This window comes from Herpailurus yagouaroundi, unplaced genomic scaffold (assembly GCF_014898765.1).
Source record: "Herpailurus yagouaroundi ecotype Mexico unplaced genomic scaffold, PumYag 222, whole genome shotgun sequence".
NCBI classification, from domain to species: Eukaryota; Metazoa; Chordata; class Mammalia; order Carnivora; family Felidae; genus Herpailurus; species Herpailurus yagouaroundi.
In genome coordinates this window covers 1,029,575-1,053,137 of record NW_024412453.1, presented here as the reverse complement: position 1 = coordinate 1,053,137, position 23,563 = coordinate 1,029,575, and the positions used below count along the sequence as shown (strand labels likewise).

General features: G+C 42.8%; 1 long non-coding RNA gene across 2 annotated transcripts; it reads right to left on the bottom strand.

Annotated features, from left to right (window-relative positions):
- Positions 1–1,223: 1,223 nt before the first annotated feature.
- Positions 1,224–23,509, bottom strand: LOC121019371 (uncharacterized). Of its 2 annotated transcripts, XR_005785553.1 has the most exons (4): positions 23,389–23,509; positions 21,784–22,067; positions 2,446–2,595; positions 1,224–1,534 (listed from the first exon to the last, which is right to left on the bottom strand). It is a non-coding gene; the product is annotated as an uncharacterized LOC121019371 (long non-coding RNA). The 2 variants fall into 2 exon arrangements; XR_005785554.1 differs by lacking the exons at positions 1,224–1,534; positions 2,446–2,595 and adding an exon at positions 20,078–20,706.
- Positions 23,510–23,563: the final 54 nt, after the last annotated feature.

The following is a 23,563-nucleotide window of genomic DNA, read 5'->3' as shown; positions in this document are numbered from 1 at the left end:
GTATAATGAAATTCTATTAACTCTGGACTTTAAAAAACTTGGCTAACATAAAGATCATATGCAAGAATAAATGCTTGAGAATAGTCGAGAAAAGTGTGAAAATGAAGAGTAATGGGAAGGGGACTTATGTTACCAGATATCAGAATATACTGTTAAACTACAATATCAATATAATTTTACCATGGGGATTGACAAGTAGATACATATACTGGTTGGATCAAATAGAGAATCCATATATATCATTGTAAGTGAGAATTTAATAAATGACAAAGATGATATTTAATTCAATGGAAAATGTATTAAGTGCCTTGGTATAATTATCTATCCATCAGGAAGCAAGTAAATCTTTATGTCTCTCTCTCTCTCTCTCTCTCTCTCTCTCTCTCTCCCTCTCTCCCTCTCTCCCTCTCTCTGCCTCTTGTATTTGCCTTCTTAAAACTTGAAGTATGGCCGACACACCATGTTCCATTAGTGTTAGGTTTACCACACAGTGATTCAACAGCTCCCTACATTATGCTATGCTCACCACAAATGCAGCTACCATCTGTTACCTTTCTCTCTTTTTTTAACCATAGACTTTATTTTTTACAGCAGTTTTAGATTTATAGCAAGACTGAGTGGAAAGTCCGGAGATTTCCTATATATTCCCTGCCCCCTCACATTCATAAGTTACTCCTGTTATCAATGTCCTCCCCTGTACCTTTGTTACAACTGATGAACCTACCTGGACGCATCATTGGCACCCAAGGTCCGCAGTTTACGTTAGGGTCCACTCATGAGCGGTAGGTACATTCTATGAGTTCGGACAAATGTATACATCCACCATTAGAATATAATACAAGGCATTTTCACTGTCCTCAGAATCCTCTGTGCTCTGCCTCTTCATCCCTCCCTCCTCTTTAATCCCTGGTAACCACCGATGTTTTTACTGTGTCCATGTTTTTGCCCTTTCCAGAATGTTATGTACAGTAAAACCTTGGTTTGTGAGCATAGTTTGTTCTGGAAACATGCTTGTAATCCAAAGCACTTGTAGATCAAAGTGAATTTCCCCATAAGAAATAATGGAAACTCAGATTATTTGTTCCACAACCTAAAAATATTCATATAAAAATAATTACAAAGCTGTAATATAATACAAAATAATAGAGAAAATACAAAATATAAAGAAAAATAAACAAATTAACCCACACATACCTTTGAACACCTTCATGGCTGGTGTGAGGGAGACAAGAGAGAGGAGGGTTACTGTGTAGGACAATTTTCATATCACTAAGAGAATCACTGCTATCTGTTGGCTCAATGGAATCTTTTTCGTTTTGTGCAACTTTACAAAGGAACCTATCTAATGACCTGGAATGAAGCAAAGCATTCCTAAGCTTACTCTTGTATGAAAAAGCAAAGGACTGTCCATAGGTGCTTTGAAGTGACCAAAAATACAGTAGTGTCCGTTGTGGGCACGTTCCAACGTTCCGAAACATCACTGATTTCTGCCTGAGACCGAGCATCCGAGCATGGGAGATGATCACCCACAATCCTGCAGTGAAAAAGAGAGAGAGAGTGAGAGAACCATTGGCTCAGTTGTGATCATGTGATGTTCAGCGTCACATACTACTTGACTGCAAGACATCACTCGTTTATCAAGTTAAAATGTATTAGAAATGTTTGCTCATCCTGTGGAACACTCAAGTTACCCGCAATCCAAGGCTCTGCTGTAGTTGGGATCATTATAGAGTTTGTGGCCTTTTCAGATGGGTTTCTTTCAACTACTATTTGCCTTTAGGGTTCTGCCATGTCTTTTCATGGCTTGACAGCTTCTTTCTTTTTAGCACTGAATAGTATTCTTTCGTCTGATGTAACACAGTTTATTTATCCATTTACCTATTGAAGGACATCTTGATTACTTCTGAATCTCGGCAGTTATGAATAAAGCTGATATAAACACACTTATGTGCAGGCTTTTGTGTGCATCTTGTCAATTTCTTATTAAAATACATCAAACTTACAGAAAAGCATACAAATCATAGGCTACACAGTGAACTCATCTATTTAACCTGTACACAGATCAAGAAACGGAACATGACCAGCAATGCCACAAGGTCGCTTGTGACACATTCTAAGAGTAACCTCTATCCTGACTTACAACACCAGAAATTAGTTGTGCTGATTTTTGATATTTATACAAATGGAATCATACTGTATGTTCTCTTCTATGTCTGGCTCTTTTTTCAATTAAAAAATGCATTAATTGCATGAATTACCACAATTACTAATGTGGTAATTACCACTATTACTATTATATGAATAGTAACTCATATAATTACTGGTAATTGCCCTTGGCGGGCATTAGGTGTTTTTCCTACCAGTTTTGGCTATCATGGAGTGCTGTGAATATTCTCGCACTTATCTCTTGAGGACCGTATCTTTGTATTTCTGTTGGCTACTTACTTGCGAGCAGACCTGCTAGATCATAGGGATGTATGTATGTTCGGCTTCCGTGGATTTTGCTGAGTAATTTTCCAAAGTGGTTGTACCAGCTTACATTTGGCGCTGCTGGTGGTAGAGGGTAGTTTCTTACGCAGTAAAGAAAATATGGAACTATAAAAGAGAAAAAGACACAGATGTATTTGAAATATATAAAAAATGAAAAACTTTAGGAGGACAAAAGATACCATAAACAAACATCAGATTAGAAAAATATTGGCAAGACAGAAGACAACAAGGATTAACATATATACTACAAACCGCTCCTATAAATTGGCAAGAAAAAGACAAACAACCAAAAATTATGCAAAGACTATATGAATAGAAACTCACAGAAGATCAACTGCAAACATGTGAAAATGTGCTCAAAATCATGAGCAGTCAGAGAAATGCAAAAATGCGATTTTTAAAAAGTAACACGTATATCACTTTATGCCCATAAATTTGCAAAAATTAAAAAGAAGGCAACGTAATGGCAAAACGTTGATAATTGCCAAAGCTGGGTTGTGAGTATTTGGGGGTTCACTATATTGTTCTATTTTTTTTTCGAGATGTTTGAAAATGCCCGTAATAAAAAGACGTAAAAAGCCTAAACAAATTTAAAAAAGAAGGCTAAGCCTATTACTGCCAGGGACCTGGGAACAAGCATACTCTCACATGGGGCTGGTGGAAATGGAAATCTTTTCGGACTTTTGTGAATGCAATCTGAAAACTATTTAGAATAAAAAATGCAGGGGCGCCTGGGTGGTTCAGTCTGTTGAGCATCTGACTTCAGCTCAGGTCACAATCTCTCATGATTCGTGGGTTCAAGCCCCACATGGGGTTCTGTGCTGACAGCTCAGAGCCTGGAGCCTGCTTTGGATTGTGTCTCCCTCTCTCTCTGCCCCTCCCCCGCGCGCGCGCGCACTCTCTCTCTCTCTTAATGTTTAACAAACATTAAAAAAATAAAAAAGTAAATTAAAGAATAAAAAATGCATGACCACCTTGGCCTGGAAAACCCTCTCTGGGGGATCTTCCCCATGGAAATAAAAATTTTTTTTAAGTTTATTTATTCCGAGAAAGAGACAGAGAATGAACAGGGGAGGGGCAGAGAAAGAGAGGGGGACAGAGGATCCGAAGTGGGTTCAATGCTCACAGCAGAGAGCTGGATGTGGGACTTTAACTCATGAACTGTAAGATCATGATCTGAGCCAAAGTCAGACGCTTAACTGCCTGAGCCACCCAGGCGCCCCCAAGATAAAATATTTTGTATTAAAAAATACATCGAGACATATATCTTAAAAGGCTTATAATGGTAAAGGTGTAAGGATGTTTATTGCAGCATTGTGCTCTGTGCAAGCAAGTAGAAACAAAGCACGGACCCTCCAACTGAGAAACGGCTGACCTAATTATAGAACATCCACCCATTAGGGTGATATGCAGCCACTAAAAATAATAGAGTATATTTGTTAATTTGGAAAGATTTTTATGTTATATTAAGAATAGCAAGATACAGAAAACAGCATTATAGGAACCTATTTCTGTAAAACCGTGTGTGTGTCTGTGTGTGTGTATGTAAATTATTTTATACAAGCATGGACAGAACTACAGAATGCAATATATTGGTTTGTTGACAAAGACTCTATGATAGGCTGAAGCATGTATATCTGTATATTATACTAACCAATGGGTAAAAGTGGCAAAAAGGAAAAAATGTAAAAGCTTCTCCCCCCCAAATCATTTGTCTATTCTATTAAAAAATTTTTTTTTCAACGTTTATTTATTTTTGGGACAGAGAGAGACAGAGCATGAACGGGGGAGGGGCAGAGAGAGAGGGAGACACAGAATCGGAAACAGGCTCCAGGCTCTGAGCCATCAGCCCAGAGCCTGACGCGGGGCTCGAACTCACGGGCCGCGAGATCGTGACCTGGCTGAAGTCGGACGCTTAACCGACTGCGCCGCCCAGGCGCCCCTGTCTATTCTATTTATGAAAAAGTCAATGTATATATGTGAGGTGTGTATGCATTCATGTGCATATAAGTCCTTGCCCAAGCAAAGTAGCTGTTTATATACTATGCCGAGCAGTGTTAATCCCCATATTTCCATATGCTGTCAGTTCAGCCTGTAACATCTCAGCAAAATAGAAGTCCTCCCCTCATCCCCTGAGTATAAAGATAATCACTGGTAACAATATACATGACTTCTTGCTTCGCATATATGATCTTACTTAATCCATTAACCTACTGGCAAGGAGAGTTTTATTGTTCCCATTCTATAGATAAGCAAAGTTTCAGAGAAGTTAAGGTATTTGCCCGAGTTTACAAAACTAGTAAGTGAAGAGGCAGTGATTGAAACCTATGTAGCTCTGAGTCCCAGAACGTAACCTCTGTGTTGTACTTTCCTCTATGTTTCCCTTGATGTGTTTTTCAGGGGGTTCACCTTGTCTGGATAAAGGAGTCACGGGGACAGCCGCGCCTGTTATGGTCTGGGCAGAAGCAGGCCTCATTGCTCATCGCCCAGCTAGCTCCCAGGCAGACCACACTAGGGTTTGAGGTCAAAGCCCCCGCTGGGATTCCTCTGCCCAAATTTGGTTCCCCGATTTCCCCTGGGAAACTTGTGGCCCCAGATCTCCTCTGGGGACTCACTCATGCTCAGCTAGCGTGCTCGGTTATTTCTCTATCTTCTCCCACCCTGGCACGAGTAACCCACGGCTTACAGCGGAGAGAGAGAGAGAGGCGAGTAAGCTCCCAGAACCGGATTTGGGAGGAACATTTCCCCAGTCCTGTGGGAGCCTTCCGCCTTTGCCTCAGGAGAGGCCTCTATCGGTAGCACTTCAAACTGCAGGTTTGTGATTCCATTTGTATGACCTGCAAAGAGGCACAGTAATCCGTGCTGTTGAAGTCAGGGGATTGGCTACCCACCAAGGGAGCGGAGGAAAAGAGACTAGTGACAGCGAGGAACCTCGAGGTCTGCTTGAGGGGATCTGGTTATGTTGTGTTTCTCACTGTGGGTGCTGATTGTAGGGCATTTCTTTCTTTCTTTTCTTCTTTTTTTTTAAAATTTTTAATGTTTATTTCTATTTGAGAGGGGGAGACAGAGAGAGGCAGAGAGAGGGGGAGACACAGAATCCGAAGCAGGCTCCAGGCCCCAAGCTGTCAGCACAGAGCCCAACGCGGGGCTTGAACTCATGAACTGCTAGATCATGACATCAGCCAAAGTCCCACGCTTAACCTACTGAACCACCCAGGCACTTCTGTAGAACGCTTCTTCATGTATATTTCATCGGTGTGCTGGAGTGGTTCACGAGAGCCCATTGTTACATTTCCCAGAATTTTGTGAGCGCCAGTTCATCACGACCATCATCAAAAATTGAATTACATAAACCCACAATTAAATACATTACATTTAAGGCAGATGTAATAAGGACTCAAAACTCATCACTTCCTAATGATTTTAGGAAGTGACTTTAATCACTTCTCTCCGCTCTTGCGATGATTCACATCCATGGTCTCTGCACGATGCAAGTCCAATGTAATGGTTGCTCCTGCACCCTGGGTGACATGACATCAGCAGCTTGAAATCGGTCGTAGTGGCAGAATTTACACCATGGGAGCCAGCAGATGCTGCAAAGTGGGGCTTGATTTATCGTGTTGTTGATTGCCTAGCTTGAAGAAAGTGAAGGGAATGCTAATAATGCAGATTACATTTAAAAGTGTTTTGTGTCTGGGAATGCTATAAAAGAAGTCAGGGAGACATTCTTCCAGTCTTGGAAACCTGTGATCTGGTTTGGCAAAGACAGTGTTCACATCATGGAAGAATGAGTGAAGTTCCAAAATACGTCTTTACTGTGTTATTTTTCACTTCCCTGTTGTTAATGTAAATTAAAAAATATCAACCAATGTGCACTTCAGAACCGCATTTGGAAAGCTGGTTGTCAAAAGTTTACCAGGACCCGGCTGGTTATATTTATGTAAAAGGTTAAAAACAAGCAGAGAAGTCGACCTACGGATCTGTGTGCCTTTATGGTAAAAGAGTGATGGGTCTCACATATAGTAGTTTGGTTTCATTTTCTTCATAAAATATAAGAACATTGGAAAAGAAAAGTTAATTTCCCCCCAAACCAAACCTAGATGGAAGCCATGGGCTCACCCATCTTGGAAGCCTTTGGAAACGACTGTGAAGAGGCACCTGTCAGGTCCTTACCTGAGTGTGGGCTTCTCTTAGAGCTCACTGGTAAGTAGTTCTTGGACCACGTCCACGAGAGTTCTTATAGTTAAGTGTTCATGTCCACTGGATGGATGACAAGAGGCTTGGTTTTCAGTGTTTCCGTTACCGTGAGAAAGGATGCAGGGGAATGCCGGCCTGTAGGGGAGTCCAAGACCCCTTTCCACCCACATCTTCCCCATGAAAAGGTTTTGAAGTTCCAGCTTTGGCCTCATCACTTTGCCTTTGTTTTTTTCTCATTGGTGGCTTTGAATGGTTCTTCTGGTCTCCGTTGAGGCGGGTGTAGTAGTAAAAAGATCTGGAGCTGCTTCCTGGTGTGTACGTGTGTGTGTGTATGCATGTGAGTGTGTACATGGGTGTGTGTGTGTTTGAGTGTGTTTAAGTGTGTGCGCACGTTTGAGTGTGTGGTAGATGCATGCATGTATGTGTATGTATGGGTAGTGTGTGTGTGTGTGTGTGTGTGTGTGTGTGTGAGTATGTGTGTGTGTGCACGTGTGTGGTTTAGAAGAGTTTGTTTTTAGATGGATTCCAGTCATTTGCCTCTGGAGTCATCCTTCCTCATCATTAAAATCCGGAGCTTGAGGGGCGCCTGTGTGGCTCAGTCAGTTAAGTGACCCACTCTTGGTTTCTGCTCAGGTCTTGATCTCACAGTTTGTGAGTTCGAGTCCCGCATTGGGCTCTGTACTGACAGTGTGGAGCCTGCTTGGGGTTCTCTCTCCCTCTCTCTCTGCCCCTCCCCCGCTCGCTCACGCGCGCACTCTCTCTCTCAAAATAAAGAAATAAACGTAAAAAAAAAAAAAGAAAAAAAATCCTGAGCACGAAGGTAAGGGTGGCTATAAAACCTACTTACAGCAGGGGGCAGCAGAGTGCAGCAGTTAAATATGTGGCATTGTACTGGCTTCAACCAATCTTTCCCATTCACTTGTGATTACACGCCTCTCTCAGCCAGAAAATTTTTGAACACTCACCCTCAACTGTATGTAGAACTATTGATAAATTACATACATAATTCCCGTCCTGAATAATAGATATATTTGTTAAAAACTATAACAAATTGAAATTAAAAATTGAGGAGATAGTGGGGCACCTGGGTGGCTCAGTTGGTCAAGCGTCTGAATCTGGCTCAGATCATGATCTCGCAGTTTGTGGGTTTGCACCCCACCTTGGGTTCTCTGCTGTCAGTGCAGAGCCTGCTTGGGACCCTTTGTGTCCCTCTCTCTTTCCCTCTTCCCCACTTGTGTCTCTCTCTCCTTCTTTCTCAAAACTAAATAACATTAAAAAACAACAACAACAACTGAGGAGGGGCACCTGGATGGCTCAGTCGGTTAAGCGCCTAATTTCGGGAGATCAGTTTATAATCTCCGAGGTTTGTGGGTTCCAGCCCCGTGTTGGGCTCTGTGCTGACAGCTCAGAGCCTGGACCTGCTTTAGATTCTGTGTCTCCCTCTCTCTCTCTCTCTGCCCCTCCCCTGCTCATGCTCTGTCTCTCAAAAATAAATAAAGGTCAAAAAATCATTTAAAAAATAGAGGAAATGGTGACATTAACTTTAAAAAATGCGTTGTTGAGGTGTGATCAACCATGAACTGCACATATTAAAAAAGTACACAATTTAATACATTTTGACATGCGTTTACGCCTATAAAACCATCATGCAATCAAGACAGTGAACATATCCAGCATGCACAAAAGCTTCCTAGTACCCCTTTGTAATTGCTTCTTCCCACACTTCCTGCCCCACCCCCACCCCCACCAACCACCGAGCTGCTTTCTGTCACTATAGATTAGCTTGCATTTTGTGGAGTTTTATGAAAGTGGCATCAGATGAGATGTACCTTTTTGGGGGGTGGGGAGTCTGGCTCCTTTTAGTCAGCATAATTATTTTGATATGATACCCATAGATAGTCATGGATGAAAAGCATTAGGGTTGACATATACTTTTAAAATCAGATTTTGTTAATAAAATGCTTTCTACTCTCAGACTGAGGAGCTTTGGCTTTATATTCTGGATGTTAGACTTTATTTTCTTTTACACTGAACTAAACAATTATTATAATTCAATTTTTGAATAGGGAATAAATTCACATGGTCTAAAACCTAACCAGATGAGGGGTGCCTGGCTGGCTCAGTTGGTGGAGTGTGTGACTCTGGATCCTGGAGTTATGAGTTCAAGCTCCACATTGTGTATAGAGATTACTTGAAAAGAATAAATAAAAGGAGGAGGCAAGATGGCAGAACAGCATGGAAGTTTTTTTGCATCTCGCATACATGGAATACAGCCAGATCAACACTAAACCATCCTGCACACCTAGAAAACTGATCTGAGGATTAACACAACAATCTGCACAACCTGAACCACAGAACTCAGCAGGTACGCAGTGCTGTAAGGTGAACTGGGGGAGAGAGAAGCCTCAGAAAACAGGGAGCTGTTTTAACATGCAGAGAGAGGATGGAGATGGAGGGTGGGGGAAGAGTGTGGGAAAAGCACCCCCACCCAAAGCAGCTGGAGAGAAAGTAGAAAAGTGGAAAAAGCTGCAGGGACTGAACTAAAAAGGGAGAAAGGAGAAAGGAGAGGGTTTAAGTTCCATTAAGACTCTATAAACAGGGGAGGGCAGAGTCTGAAACTCCTCAGATCGATACCTGGTGGTGCTCTGGTGGGAAGGGTGAATCCCCAGGGGCAGAGTAGAGTCCGGGGGTCTTTGGGCCACATGGGGAGAAGCGGTTCCCCTGCTGAGAGGACACCTGGTAGAGGCTGTGTGGATCCCCCAAAGGCAAGGCCCCAGCAGACCCTGGAGAACAACCACATTCGCTGGTGCTGGAACAAGGATGTTGAGGACGAAGCCTGGTGCCAGACGCGTGTTGTGATCTTCCATAATTCCTAAACCGCTGCTGCTACACAATTGCATGAACTTTCTCTGGGGCGGGCTCGCACCCGGCCGCAGTCTCTGGGCCTCGGCAGCAGCACACCTTCCTGTAAACGTTCCTGGGTGCAGCTGGCACCTGGCCATTGCTTGGTGAGACCCTCCACAGAGGGGCAGAACGGGTCAAAGCCACAGTTCCTCAGAAGTGAGGGGTTGGGAAACACAGCTGCATCTGAGATAACTCTGGAGGGAGATTCTGCCTGGGGCTTGGTCACAGATGGTATAAAAGCAGGGAGTGGGAAGCCGAAAACAAAGGACGGGTGTGCGATTGCTGATCGGGGAGAACAGAGTTCTGACACTGGAGACTGGGTGGCTGGGTGACGCCATTTTCACTGCTCCCGCGCATGCGCATATGCACCTACAGGTGCTCCAACCATCCACCCCAGTAAGCTAAGCAGCGCCATCTAGGGGAGAAAAGAGCCATTACACTAAGCCCTGCCAACTGGGCCAACCTCGCTCTTCAGGAACACAAGTCTCTCCGCCTGCTTAGTTTATGGACTGTAGAGCGCTTCACAGTTTGACTTCTAGGGAAAACGAAGTAATTTCAATCGTATTTCACTCTGTTTGCTGGTCCATCTATTAAATTTTCTTTTTTTTCCTTTTTCTCTTTTTCATTTCTTTTTCTTGAATACAGAAAGAAAAAATATTTTTACTTTCAATTTTTATTCAAAATATTTTTCTTTAATTTTTTTTCTACTATATTTTTTATGCATGTGTAAATTTTTTTCAAATCCTATTTTACTTCCATCATTTCATTTTATTCTATTTCAGTGTATTCATTTACTCACATTTTCAAACAATTTCCTTTTTTTTCTTCTTTCCCCTTTTTTCTCTAATCTATCATGCCCCTTTCAACACCCAGACCAAAACACATCTAGGATCTAGCATCATTTATTTGATTTTTTTTGTGTGTTTGTTTTTAATTTTTAAATTTTAATATATTTTTTAATTTTAATTTTTTTAACCTCATTAATTCCTTTTCTCACTTGAAAATGATGAAATTAAGGAATTCATCCAAAAGGAAGATCAGGAAGAAACGACAGCCAGGGACTTGACCAACACAGATACAAGCAATATGTCTAAACCAGAATTTAGAATCATGATAATAAGAATACAGTTGTAGTCAAAAATAGATTAGAATCCCTTCCTGCAGATATAAAAGAAACAAAAGCTAGTCAGGATGAAATACAAAATGTTATAACGGAGCTACAATCTCGAATGGATGCCATGGCTGCTAGGATGGGTGAGGCAGAGCAGAGAATCAGTGATACAGAGGACAAACTTACAGAGAATAATGAAGCAGAAAAAATAGGGAGACTAAGGCAAAAGAGCACAATTTAAGAATTAGAGAAATCAGTGACTCATTAAAAAGGAACAGCATCAGAATCATAGGGGTCCCAGAAGATGAAGAGAGAGAAAAAGGGGTAGAGGGCTATGTGAGCAAATCATAGCGGAGAACTTTCCTAACCTGGGGAAAGACACAGACATCAAACTTCAGGAAGCACAGAGGACCCCCATTAGATTCAGCAAAAACCGACCATCAACAAGGTATATCATAGTCAAATTCACAAAATACTCAGACAAGGAAAGAATCATGAAAGCAGTGAGGGAAAAAAAGTCCTTAACCAACAAGGGAAGACAGATCAGGTTTGCAGCAGACCTCTTCACAGAAACTTGGCAGGCCAGAAAGGAGTGGCAGGATATATTCAATGTGCTGAATGCAGCCAAGAATTCTCTATCCAGCAAGGCTGTCACTCAAAAGAGAAGGAAACATAAAAAGTTTCCCAGACAAACAAAAATGAAAGGAGTTTGTGACAACTAAACCAGTCTTGCAAGAAATTTTAAGGGGGACTCTCTGAGGGGAGAAAAGATGAAAAAAACAATAAAGACCTAAAGCAACAAAGACGAGAAAGGCCCAGAGAACACCACCAGAAACTCCAAGTCTACAAGCAACATAATGGCAATAAATTCATATCTTTCAGTACTTACTTGAAATGTCAATGGACTCAATGCTCCAATCAAAAGACATAGGGCAACAGAATGGATAAGAAAACAAGGTCCATCTATGTGTTCTTTACAAGAGACCCACTTTAGATCTAAAGACAACTTCAGTTTGAAAGGAAGGGGATGGAGAACTATCTATAGGGCTACTGGTCAACAAAAGAGAGCCGGAGTAGCCATAATTATATCAGACAACCTAGACTTTAAAATAAAGACTGTATCAAAAGATGCAGAAGGGCATTATATCATAATCAAGGGGTGTATCCACCAAGAAGACCTAACAACTGTAAACATTTATGCGCCAAATGTGAGAGCACCCAAATATATAAATTGATTAATCACAACATAAAGAAACTAATTGATAATAATACCAGAGTAGTGGGGGACTTCAACACCCCACTTACAGCAATGGACAGATCATCTAATCAGAAAATCAACAAGGAAACAATGGCTTTGAATGACACACTGGACCAGATGGACTTAACAGATCATCCAAAAGCAGCGGAATATATATTCTTCTCCAATGCACATGGAACATTCTCCAGAATAGACCACTTACTGGGACACAAATCACCCCTCAACAAGTACAAAAAGATCAAGATCATACCGTGCATATTTTCAGACCACAACGCTATGAAACTTGAAATCAACCACAAGAAAAAATTTGGAAAGGTAACAGAGACTAAAGAACATCCTACTAAAGAATGAATGGGCTAACCAAACAGTTAAGGAGGAAATTAAACAGTACATGGAAACCAATGAAAATGATAACACCACAACCCAAAACCTCTGGGACACAGCAAAGGCGGTCATAAGAGGAAAGTATATGGCAATCCAGGCCTTCCTAAAGAAGGAAGAGAGATTTCAGATACACAACCTAACCTTACACCTTAAAGAGCTGGAAAAAGAACAGTAAATAAAACCCCAAACCAGCAGAAGACAGGAAATAATAAAGATTAGAGTAGAAATTAATGCTATTGAAACAACAACAAAAAAACCCCAGGAGAACAGATCAATGAAACCAGAAGCTGGTTCTTTGAAAGAATTAACAAAATTGACAAGCCCCTAGCCAGTTGGATCAAAAAGAAAAAGGAAAGGACCCAAATAAATAAAATCAAGAATGAAACAGGAGAGATCGCAACCAACACACTAGAAACAAAAACAATAATAAGAGAATATTATGAGCAAATATATGCCAATAAAATGGGCAATCTGGAAGAAATGGGCAAATTCCTAGAAACATATACACTACCAAAACTGAAGCAGGAAGAAATAGAAAATTTGAACAGACCCATAACCAGTATAGAAATCAAATTAGTAACTAAAAAACTCCCAAAAAACAAGAGTCCAGGGCCAGATGGCTTTCCAGGGTAATTCTACCAAACATTTAAAGAAGAGTTAACACCTATTCTCTTGAAGCTGTTCCAAAACATAGAAATGGAAGGAAAACTTCCAAACTCTTTTTATGAAGCCAGCATTACCTTGATTCCAAAACCAGACATTGACCCCACTAAAAAGGAGAACTATAGACCAATTTCCTTGATGAACATGGATGCAAAAATCCTCAATAAGATATTAGCCAACCGGATCCAACAATACATTAAAAAAAATATTCACTACAACCAAGTGGGATTTATATCTGGGATGCAGGGCTGGTTCAATATCTGAGAAACAATTAACGTGATTCATCACATCAGTACAAGAAAGGACAAGAGCCATATGATCCTCTCAATAGATGCAGAGAAAGCATTTGACAAAATACAGCATCCTTTCTTGATAAAAACCCTCAAGAAAGTATGGATAGAAGGATGACACCTCTAGATCATAAAAGCCATATATGAAAGGCCCAATTCTAAAATCATCCTTAGTGGGAAAAACTGAGAGGTTTCCCCCTAAGGTCAGGAACAAGACAGGGATATCCACTCTCGCCACTGTTATTCAACATAGTATTGGAAGTCTTAGCCTCAGCAATCAGACAACACAAAGAAATAAAAGGCATCCAAATTGGCCAGGAGGAGGTCAAACTTTCACCCTTTGCATTTGACATGATACTCTATGTGGAAAACTCAAAAGATTCCACCAAAAAAACCTGCTAGAACTGATTCATGAACTCAGCAGTCGCAGGATATGAAATCAATGCACAGAAATCGGATGCATTCCTATACACCAACAATGAAGCAACAGAAAGAAATCAAGGAATCGATCCCATTTACAGTTGCACCAAAAACCATAAAATACCTAGGAAGACATCTAACCGAAGAGGTGAAAAATCTATACACTGAAAAGTATAGAAAGCTTATGAAAGAAATTGAAGAAGACACAAAAAAATGGAAAAAGATTCCATGTTCCTGGATAGGAAGAACAAATATTGTTAAAATGTCAATACTACCCAAAGCAATCTACGTATTCAATGCAATCCCTATCAAAATAGCAGCAAAATTCTTCATAGAGCTAGAACAAACAATCCTACAATTTGTATGGAACCAGAAAAGACCCCGAATAGCCAAAGTAATCTTGAAAAAGAAAACCAAAGCAGGAGGCATCGCATCCCAGACTTCAAGCTGTACTACAAAGTTGTAATCATCAGGACAGTATGGTACTGGCACAAGAACAGACGCTCAGATCAATGGAACAGAATAGAGAACCCAGAAAGGGACCCACAAACAGATGGCCAACTAATCTTTGACAAAGCAGGAAAGAATATCTAGTGGAATAAAGACAGTCTCTTCAGCAAGTGGTGCTGGGAAAACTGGATGGCGACATGCAGAAATGAACCTGGACCAGTTTCTTACACTAGACACCAAAATAAACTCAACATGGATGAAAGACCTAAATGTAAGACAGGAAGCCGTCAAAATCCTAGAGGAGAAAGCAGGCAAAAACCTCTTTGGTCGTGGCCACAGAAACTTCTTACTGAACATGTCTGAGCATCCAGATGGCCAATAGACACATGAAAAAATGCTTGACGTCACTCATCATCTGGGAAATACAAATCAAAACCACAATGGGATACCACCTCACACCTGTCACAATGGTTAACACAAACAATTCAGGCAACAACAGATGTTGGCAAGGTTGCGGAGAAAGTGGATCTCTTTTGCACTGCTGTTGAGAATGCAAACTGGTGCAGCCACTCTGGAAAAACAGTATGGAGGTTTCTCAAAAAATTAAAAATAGAAGTACTTTACGACCCAACAATTGCACTACTAGGCATTTATCCATGGGATACAGGTGTGCTGTTTAGAAGGGGCACATGCATCCAATGTTTATAGCAACACTATCGACAATAGCCAAAGTATGGAAACAGCCCAAATGTCCATTGATGGATGAATGGATAAAGAAGATGTGGTATATATATACAATGGAGTATTGCTTGGCAATCAAAAAGAAAGAAATGTTGCCATTTGGAACTATGTGAATGGAACTAGAGGGTATTATGCTAAGGGAAATTAGTTAGAGAAAGACAAACATCATATGACTTCACTCATATGAGGGATTTAAGACACAGAATAGATTAACATAAGGGAAGGGAAGCCAAAATAATATAAAAACAGGAAGGAGACAAAACATAAGAGGCTCGTAAATATAGAGGATAAACAGAGGGTTGCTGGAGAGGTTGTGGTGGTGGGGATGGGGTAAATGGGTAAGGGGCATTAAGGAATCTACTCCTGAAATCATTGTGCACTATATGCTAACTAACTTGAATGTAAATTTAAAAACAAAAATAAATAAGTAAAAAAGTCAATAAAATTAGGGGCGCCTGAGTGGCTCAGTCGGTTAAGAGTCTAACTCTTGGTTTCAGCTCAGGTTATGATCTCGTCGTCCATGGGTTTGAGCCCTGTGTCAGGCTCCATGCTGACAGTGTGGGGCCTGCTTGGGGTTCTTTCTCCCTCTCTCTCTGCCAGTCACCTGCTTGTGTTTTCTTTCTCTCTCAAAATAAATAAATAAACTTTAAAAATAAATATACTATTTAAAAAAAAAAACACAAAACCTAACCAGATGAAAAAGTATAAAGTGAAATTTCCCCTTCACCTGCTGTGACCCACCCACCCAAGTTGTACTGTGCCCTCCCACCTTCCAGGCAACTACTTCTATTGGTTTCTTAGGTATCTTCAAGGTGTATTTATGCAAATATGAATATATATCTGTACATATTTTTTTTTTTGTTCTCTCAACTTCTTACAGAAAAGATCGCATGTTTTTTCACACTGATACACACTGTGCTGTGCTTTACTTTTTTCATTTGATATATCTTGGCGACCTGTCCATATCACTTTGTAGGAAGTGTTCCTTTTTTTAATTTACAAATTTTTTTTATAGCTTTACTGTGTTTCATGGCTTGGTACTTTATTTAACCCGATGGACACTTGGGTGGTTTCCAGGGTTTTGCTGGAAAAAAACGCTGCATCAAATAACCTTACCTCCATGCCATTTTACAAGCGCCCAAGTGTCTCTGTAACATGAATTCTTAGGAGATGAACTGCTGGGCCAGGGTATACACATTTATAATGTTGATAGATGGTGCCTGTGTGACCTCTGCAGGGGTTAGGCCAATTAACACACCCTCTCATAATGGATGAGTATGCCTATTTCTCTATAGTATCCACAGTGTTTACCCAACTTTTGGATTTTTTCCAATCTCAAAAATAAAAAATAGTATCTGCGTGTAGTTTTAAGTGGCATTTGTCTTCATAAGACTACAGTTCAATTGGATGCTTATTTTTAAAAGTCTTGCTAATTGTGAGGATTTCATAACATCATTAACTAGTATCTCAAGGCCCGAAACATGCAAACCGCCTGGCTTCTGTAGTTTTCTTGAGCTTTCCATGAGAACGGAGATGTTTACAAGTGTTTAGATTTTGACCCACTGCTTGTATCAGACCTGTGTTTTAACTGTTTTGACTCCAATTACATACCCAGAAATGAGGAAAACTAATAGTTTGAATTCTGTTGTCAGGAGATAAGGTAGAGCATCTGTCAAAGGGTGTACAGAGATTTTTCTTTCATGATCTCATTATCTGACATAAGTTATTCAGTTAGATGTATTGGTTACCATGCAAGTTTGTAGATACAAAGCCACATATACTGTGTTTCGTGGTTAATGGATAACTTTCCCTGCACTTGCTTTTTGAATTACATATTGACTTAAGAACTCAATTTCTTGCCTACAAGTGGTCTATTGTCCTGGATGACAGTGTCTGTTTGCCTTAACTCTTACCATGTAAGAATTACACGGTAGGATGAGACAGTATGCTAAATTCTTTGCTTCATGCCTTCCAGTGCCAAGGGAGGAATTGCTAGTTTATCTGCATGAGGCCAAGTGGCTATGTATGTCTGCTGTGGCCTCTTCTGATTTAGGGAGAGCAAAGTTGGCGTGAAAAATGCTTTGGGGATGCATGCCTCACCTGTAATTCCTACTTTGGAATAGCTCTTAGAGTCCCCGCAAAAGGTGTGGACCTAGGAAGTCATGTTTGCCTCAAAGTGACCAAGACTCCTTGGCCTCAGAATGGACCAGGAATGCATGCCTGACCCCAGCGATGTCAATAGATCTATTCACCTTAAAATCTGAATTGATGGAAGGAGACTTCGGGAAGCCCTGGAACTATGAGATACCGTGAGATCCAGGCCAGAGCTGGTGCCGTGGAACACACAGTCAACGGCAAGTCTAAATTAGGGAGCAGACAGGCACCGGGAGCCTTTTAGAGGATGCTCACCTGCAGAAGGAGAGAGGAATACCCAGAAAGAGAAAAGCAGAGGTGGAGGATGGTCTGCCCCCAGAGGGAGCCAGGTAGCTGCCTACTCTCTGTTTCCATGAGATTCCTCTGATCCTGACACTAATACTCCTTTTCTTTACTTATTTAATGCCATTCCACAAATCCTGAGCACTTGGATTATAAATATATGGGCCGCTTATACATTGGTGACGGAAGCATAAAATCATACACAGAAGTGCAGGGAATACAGTCTACTGAAACACAGTTAGGCTGTATCTCCTCGGGTTAAATATTCACATGTTCTGTGACGGAGTGGTTTCACTCTTTCTGCACCAGGAAAAACTCCTACCCAGGAAAAACTCCTGAACAATGGACAGAGTGGTTGGTATCAGCATTGCTTTCCAGACCCGAAATCCGGATGCCCCTCGGGGGGAGAGCGGATGAATCAACTGTGCTATAATCACACCGTGAGTACCGACAGCAGCCCACACCATGAATTTCAAGGACCTGCCACGACACGCCCGAACGTCAGTGGCGTGACATGAAGTGAAAAAGCACAAGGCTGGGACCGTGTTTGTTTCGTTCTCGGCTCTGACCCTCTCGTCCGGGACTGGCCTGCGCAGTAACTATTGCTCACGTGAACCAGTAGGAGGAACAGAGCTTGTGTGGGGGAATTGTTGATTAAACCCCGGAGACACAGTGGCCTCTTCTCCCTGCCCTCTCATTGGCCCCACCCACTTGTTCCTTTCCTTCCTGCTCCTCACCTCCTTCCTCCCCACCTCCCCATAGGAGATGACCCAGCACTAGTTTTTAGATTTGCTGTAGTTTTTCACTGACTCTAGACCCTTGAACTCTGATTTAAATAGCCTGAGGTTGGGCCCCTGGCATCTGGCATTAAAAAAAATACCAGGTGATTCCAATGTGTGGCCAGGTCACACGTTTCCTTTCCTGGGGGTGTCGCTGTGTTGTTGTTTGTTTGTTTTTATATGAGCATGTGTTGAAACCTCAGCAAATGAGAACTAAGGGGAAGTCTGCTGGGAAAGGCTCTGAGACAGATTCCTTTCTCTTACGAGGCACCCCCATGTATATACATATATGTGTCTAAGCAACTCTGGGTGATTCATGTGAAGGAGGGGGCAACACTGGTTGCCGCTAGGAATGATTGCAGGACAGGGGCTATCAGGAGAAGCCTCATTATTGTCCAGGAATGCCAGTGTTGCCCCAGTTGCCTCCAACCCTTGGGGTGCCCGAAGACTATGGGGTTCAGTGGAGAGACGGGGAGAATGGCCTCAGCCTAGCTCCGAGCCACACCTCCCGGCTGGGTTCCATACAGCCTGAGCTCAGAGGTGCAGGAAGTTGCCCCCGCTCTGGGGACACCACATCCTGTATCTGCCTGTCGACTGAAGACATCATCTACCCTCTCCATTGTCTCTCTCTCTCCTCCAGTCGTACCTCCCCCTTGCCCTGCTCACTTCTCTGTTCCATAAGTTTCCTGTCTTAGCCCCGTTCCCCGGAGGCAGAACCAGAGACAGGGATTCCTGTTTGTGTGATTCGTTAAGAAAGTGAGGGAAGCAGAATAGGGCAGAGAATAAAAGTCAAGACAAGACTATGGTCTCAGCTGGGGCACCTGGGCAGCTCAGGTTAAGTGTCCGACTTTGACTCAGGTCATGATCTTGTGGTCAGTGTGTTCGAGTCCTGTGTAGGGCTCTGTGCTGACAGCTCAGAGCCTGGAGCCTGCTTTGGATTCTGTGTCTCCCTCTCTCTGCCCCTCCCCTGCTCGTGTTCTGTCTCTCTCTCTCAAAAATAAACATTAAAAAAAAAAAAAAAAGGAGAATGTGGTCTCAGCTGAAGGCCAGCTTCTTTCTGATCCTACAAAAAAAAAAAAAAAAAAAAAAAAAAAGCAGCTCCGGAGCACAAATTCAGCACAAAGCAAATTCCACCTTGAGGCAAAGGGGTGGTGGGGCTGTGTGCCAATGGCTGAACTTGGCCTCTGGAGTGTGTGTCTATAACCTCTCAGGAGGCATGGCTTTTTTCTGAGTAAGGGCAGTTTTCAGGAAAGGGGGCATCATGAGTTATGAGCTGGTACTCACAGCAGCTGGGGACAGGTTAAGGCCATCTGAGTAGGACACAAAGAGAAATCTGTGTGGCTCTCCCTTCACAGATGCAAAAAGGCAGATAGGGAGGGGTGTGTGTGTGAGCGTGTGTGTGAAATTGAGAGAGACAGAGAGACAGAGAGACAGAATCCTTTCCCAGTCTGAGAGGCTGAGGGGAAGGACATTCTCTTAAATTCTTTTTTTTTTTTTTTAAGTTTATTTATTTTGAGACAGAGAGCGAGAGAGCAGTAAGAGCGAGGGAAGGGCAGAGAGAGAGGGAGAAGGAGAATCCCGAGCAGGTTCCTCACTGTCAGCACACAGAGTCCGACAAGGGGGTCGATTTCACAAACAGTGAGACCATGACCTGAGCTGAAGTCTAGAGCCTGACACTTAATCAACTGAGCCACCCAGGTGCTCTAATTCTTTTTTTTAATAGCAACTTTACTGGGGTATTAATTCACATACTACATAATCTATCCATGTGAAGTATACTATTGAGTGTTTTTTAGTTTATTCAGAGTTGTGAGACCATCACTGCCATCAGTTTTAAAACTTTTCATCACCCACCCCAACAAGATGTCCTCTACCTTCTATCGGTCACTCCCCATCTCCCACTAGCCTCTCCCCCGTGGACCGCCCCGCCCCCCCCCCCCCATGGAACCACCAATCTACTTTCTCTATGGATTTGCCTATTCTTAATGTTACATATAAATGGAATCATACAGCATGTGGTCCTTTGCGTTTAGCTTTTCTCACTTAGCTTGTTTCCAACGTTCATCCATGTTATAGCATGTACTGATACTTCCTTTCTTTTCATTGCTGAGTTGTAAACCATTGTGTGGATACACCATGTTTTATCCATTCATCAGCTGTTTCCCTCTTTTGGTTTTCTGTGAATATAGATTTTCATTTCTATATACCCAAGAGAGACACTGCTGTCTCAGCCAGATTACTCTTACACCATCCTGTAATGACTCCTGATGTCAAGCTCTCCAGAATTGTACTACGTCATACCCCTTCCCAAACTCGATTCTTCAGCCTACTCGCCCGAAAACCAGTGTGGCTTTAGTTCTGAGATTCCCTCCCCAGATGGACAAACTTGTCCCAAGGTCTGCGAGAATGATGGCTTGGTACTGGTGAGTTAAAGCCAGTTCTTCCCATTGCCATCCATTGGCTTCAAGATCCTCCAGACAATATGCCCCACTGGGTTCTTGTTTATGCTAGTCATTGTGCCCAATTCTCCTTTTCCTGGAGAGCTCTGAAGAGAAAGCATATTGGTCTTTTAGTGAAGCAGATCTGTGGAGAATGCAGAATTATAATCTAGAGCGGATTAGCAAACAATGGCCTTGTGGGTCAATCCCAGACAGAGGCCGGTTTCTGTATGGCCCACAAGCTAAGAATAGTTTTCACATTTTTGGGTTTTTTTTTGGTTTGTTTTATTAAAAAAATTTTAATGCGTATGTATTTTTGAGAGAGACAGTATGAGCAGGGGAGGTGTAGGGGAGAGAGAAGGAGACAGAGGCTCCAAAGCAGGCTCTGCACTGACAGCAGAGAGCCTGATGTGGGGCTCAAACTCACAAACCACGAGATCATGCCCTGAACTGGAGTCGGATGTCCAAGGGACTGAGCCACCCAGGTGCCTGGTTTTCACATTTTTAGATGGCTGGAAAGAAAAGAATAATGCTTTGTGCCCCAAGGAAATTATATGAGTTTCAAATTTTAGTGTCCATAAGTGAAGTTTTATTAGAACACAGACAGGTCTAGGGTGCCTGGTTGGCTCAGTCAGTTAAGTGTCTGACTTCAGCGCAGGTCACGATCTTGAGGTTCGTGAGTTCAAGCCTCACATCAGACCCTGTGCTGACAGCTCAGAGCCTGGAGCCTGCTTCAGATTCTGTGTCTCCCTCCCTCTCTCTCTCTGCCCCTCCCCTGCTAATGCTCTGTCTCTCTCTCAAAAATGAATAAACATTAAAAAAAATTTTTTTTAAAGAACACAGGTCTATTTGCTCAAGTAAAGTCTATGGCTGCTTTTGCCCTACAATTCTGCAGATGAAATTCTCCCCAGAGCATCTCTCCTTTAATTTTATTTTTTTAAGATTTTATTTTTTAAGTAATCTCTATACCCAACGTGGGGCTCAAACTCACAACCCCAAGATCAAGAGTCACATGCTCCACCAACTGAGCCAGCCGGGCACCCCACCATCTCCCCTTTAAGTGCTCCCCCTCAAAAGATGTTGCCAGGTATACGGTGCAGTTGATTTAAACTCTACTCATGTGCATGAAGCACGAACGGGTCCTAGCATATAGTGTTTTCCTCTAGGCTTGTGATGATAGTGTGTGGATGGGAGTTGTTAATTACTCTCTGGCCTAACTTACCTTAGGGGAGCGCTGACTCAGAGATTAAGGCTGGAGAAGCTCTTTCCAAGATCAACATCCCACACTGGCCTGAGTTGATTATTGCAGATCCCAGGGACTCTCAGCCCCTCCTGGGTTCAGGACCTAACCCGAACTGCACGCACAGCCTCACTCACAGCTGTGGACAGGAGGGGTTGCTGGGCTTCATTAGGGAGCAGTGTGGTTTCCCGAACGCTTCAGTCCTTGGGGGACATCTGGAAGGGAATCAGGCCTTCCTTATGCCAGTTGTTCAGTCCTTGGGGTATCTGAAAGAGAAGTAAGCACTTCTTAGATCAATATCTTCAAGGCCGAGCTGATCCAAGCAGAGGCACGGAGGCTTTGACTAGAGATTCACTATTTTTCCAGCTTCTCTCTCTCCAGGGTGGCTATGAACTTGAACCCTTATAATAAATGGCTTATATATTTTTTCCTCTTGGAAATTGTGTAAATGTGTGATTATGATGGGGGAAGATGGGAAAATGATAGATTTAAACCTGGACACCTGTGGGGCCCATTCTTTTACAGCTGAGTTTCTCAACCTTTTGTTCACTACTGCCCTCACTTAAGGAGCATTTTTAGACTATTTTTCCTAATCGTGAAATTTTAATGCTATGAAATTTTAATACCACAGATACACTATATATCTATTTATGCACTATATGTACATTTGTGTTTTATACATAAAAAGAATAGGATTTTTTGCCCCTTTGGGGGGATATGTGCCCTGCCGAGGACACATGATTTACAAATAGTTCATAACCACCCCCCTGGCAGCCTCCATTGTGTAAAAGCGGGAAGCAGGCAGTCTAGCAGGTGCTTTTAGGAGTGTGAGCTTATCATGTACACTGTGTTTCACAAAGTGCTTGGCTCATGGTGAGTACTAGAAAAAAGAGAGCCTTTGTTGTTGTTACCATGATTATTACATTAAGCTTGGTCACGGTGATGTTTGTAACCTCCTCACTGGACTGTGGATTCCCATGGTGTTTGAGGGCTGGCCGAGGTCCAAGGCCTTCCAGCCTGGAACTTCTACCAGGGGCACCACGGGATACATGAGGACGTGAACCAAGCCAGGTGGGGACTGTGCCCAGTGGACAGGCTGAGATGCCCCAATTACACATGGGACCTGTGCTCCAGGTACAGCCAAGGTAAGGGGGTCTAGTGGCTTCTTAAACTTGATTTCTCAGAAGCTGGGAACTGGATTTCTGGTTAAAGCTCCTGATTTTTAAGCAGTGACTCCATTAAGCATCAACAATTACGCTGTGTCGACAGAACAGAAGAGGTGCAACGCAGTCACACTGGCTTGTCCAGGGTTAACCGCATAGCTGAGGCCCCCATCCAGTCCTTCCACATCCAGTGATCTTCCCACTCAAACCAGCTCCCCTCATCCGCTCAGGACCCTTCCCACTCCACTCTTCTTCGGGGGTCCTTCAATGTCTCTTCTGCCCGGCCCTCCTGCCCAGGGAAGGGGCCCCTAGCTGGGACTGGGACAAATGGGTCCAGCTCCCCTCCCCACCCCCCGGCCCCCTTCCCAGAAGGACGTGGATTCTGTCTGTGGATGATAAGGTCGGAACCCCCAGCCTTACTCACCGGGAGCTGAGAGTGGGGGCCCTGCCCGGGGGACTCGCGTCGCGTGTCCCGCGGCGTGAGAACGCAAAGCTGGCCTGGCGGGCGTGGGGCAGGCGGGGCCCTGGCGACCTCACCACCTCGGGATGAAACGCCCCGTTGTTCGCGCCGCCCCTCTGACCCCGCCACCCCAGGCATT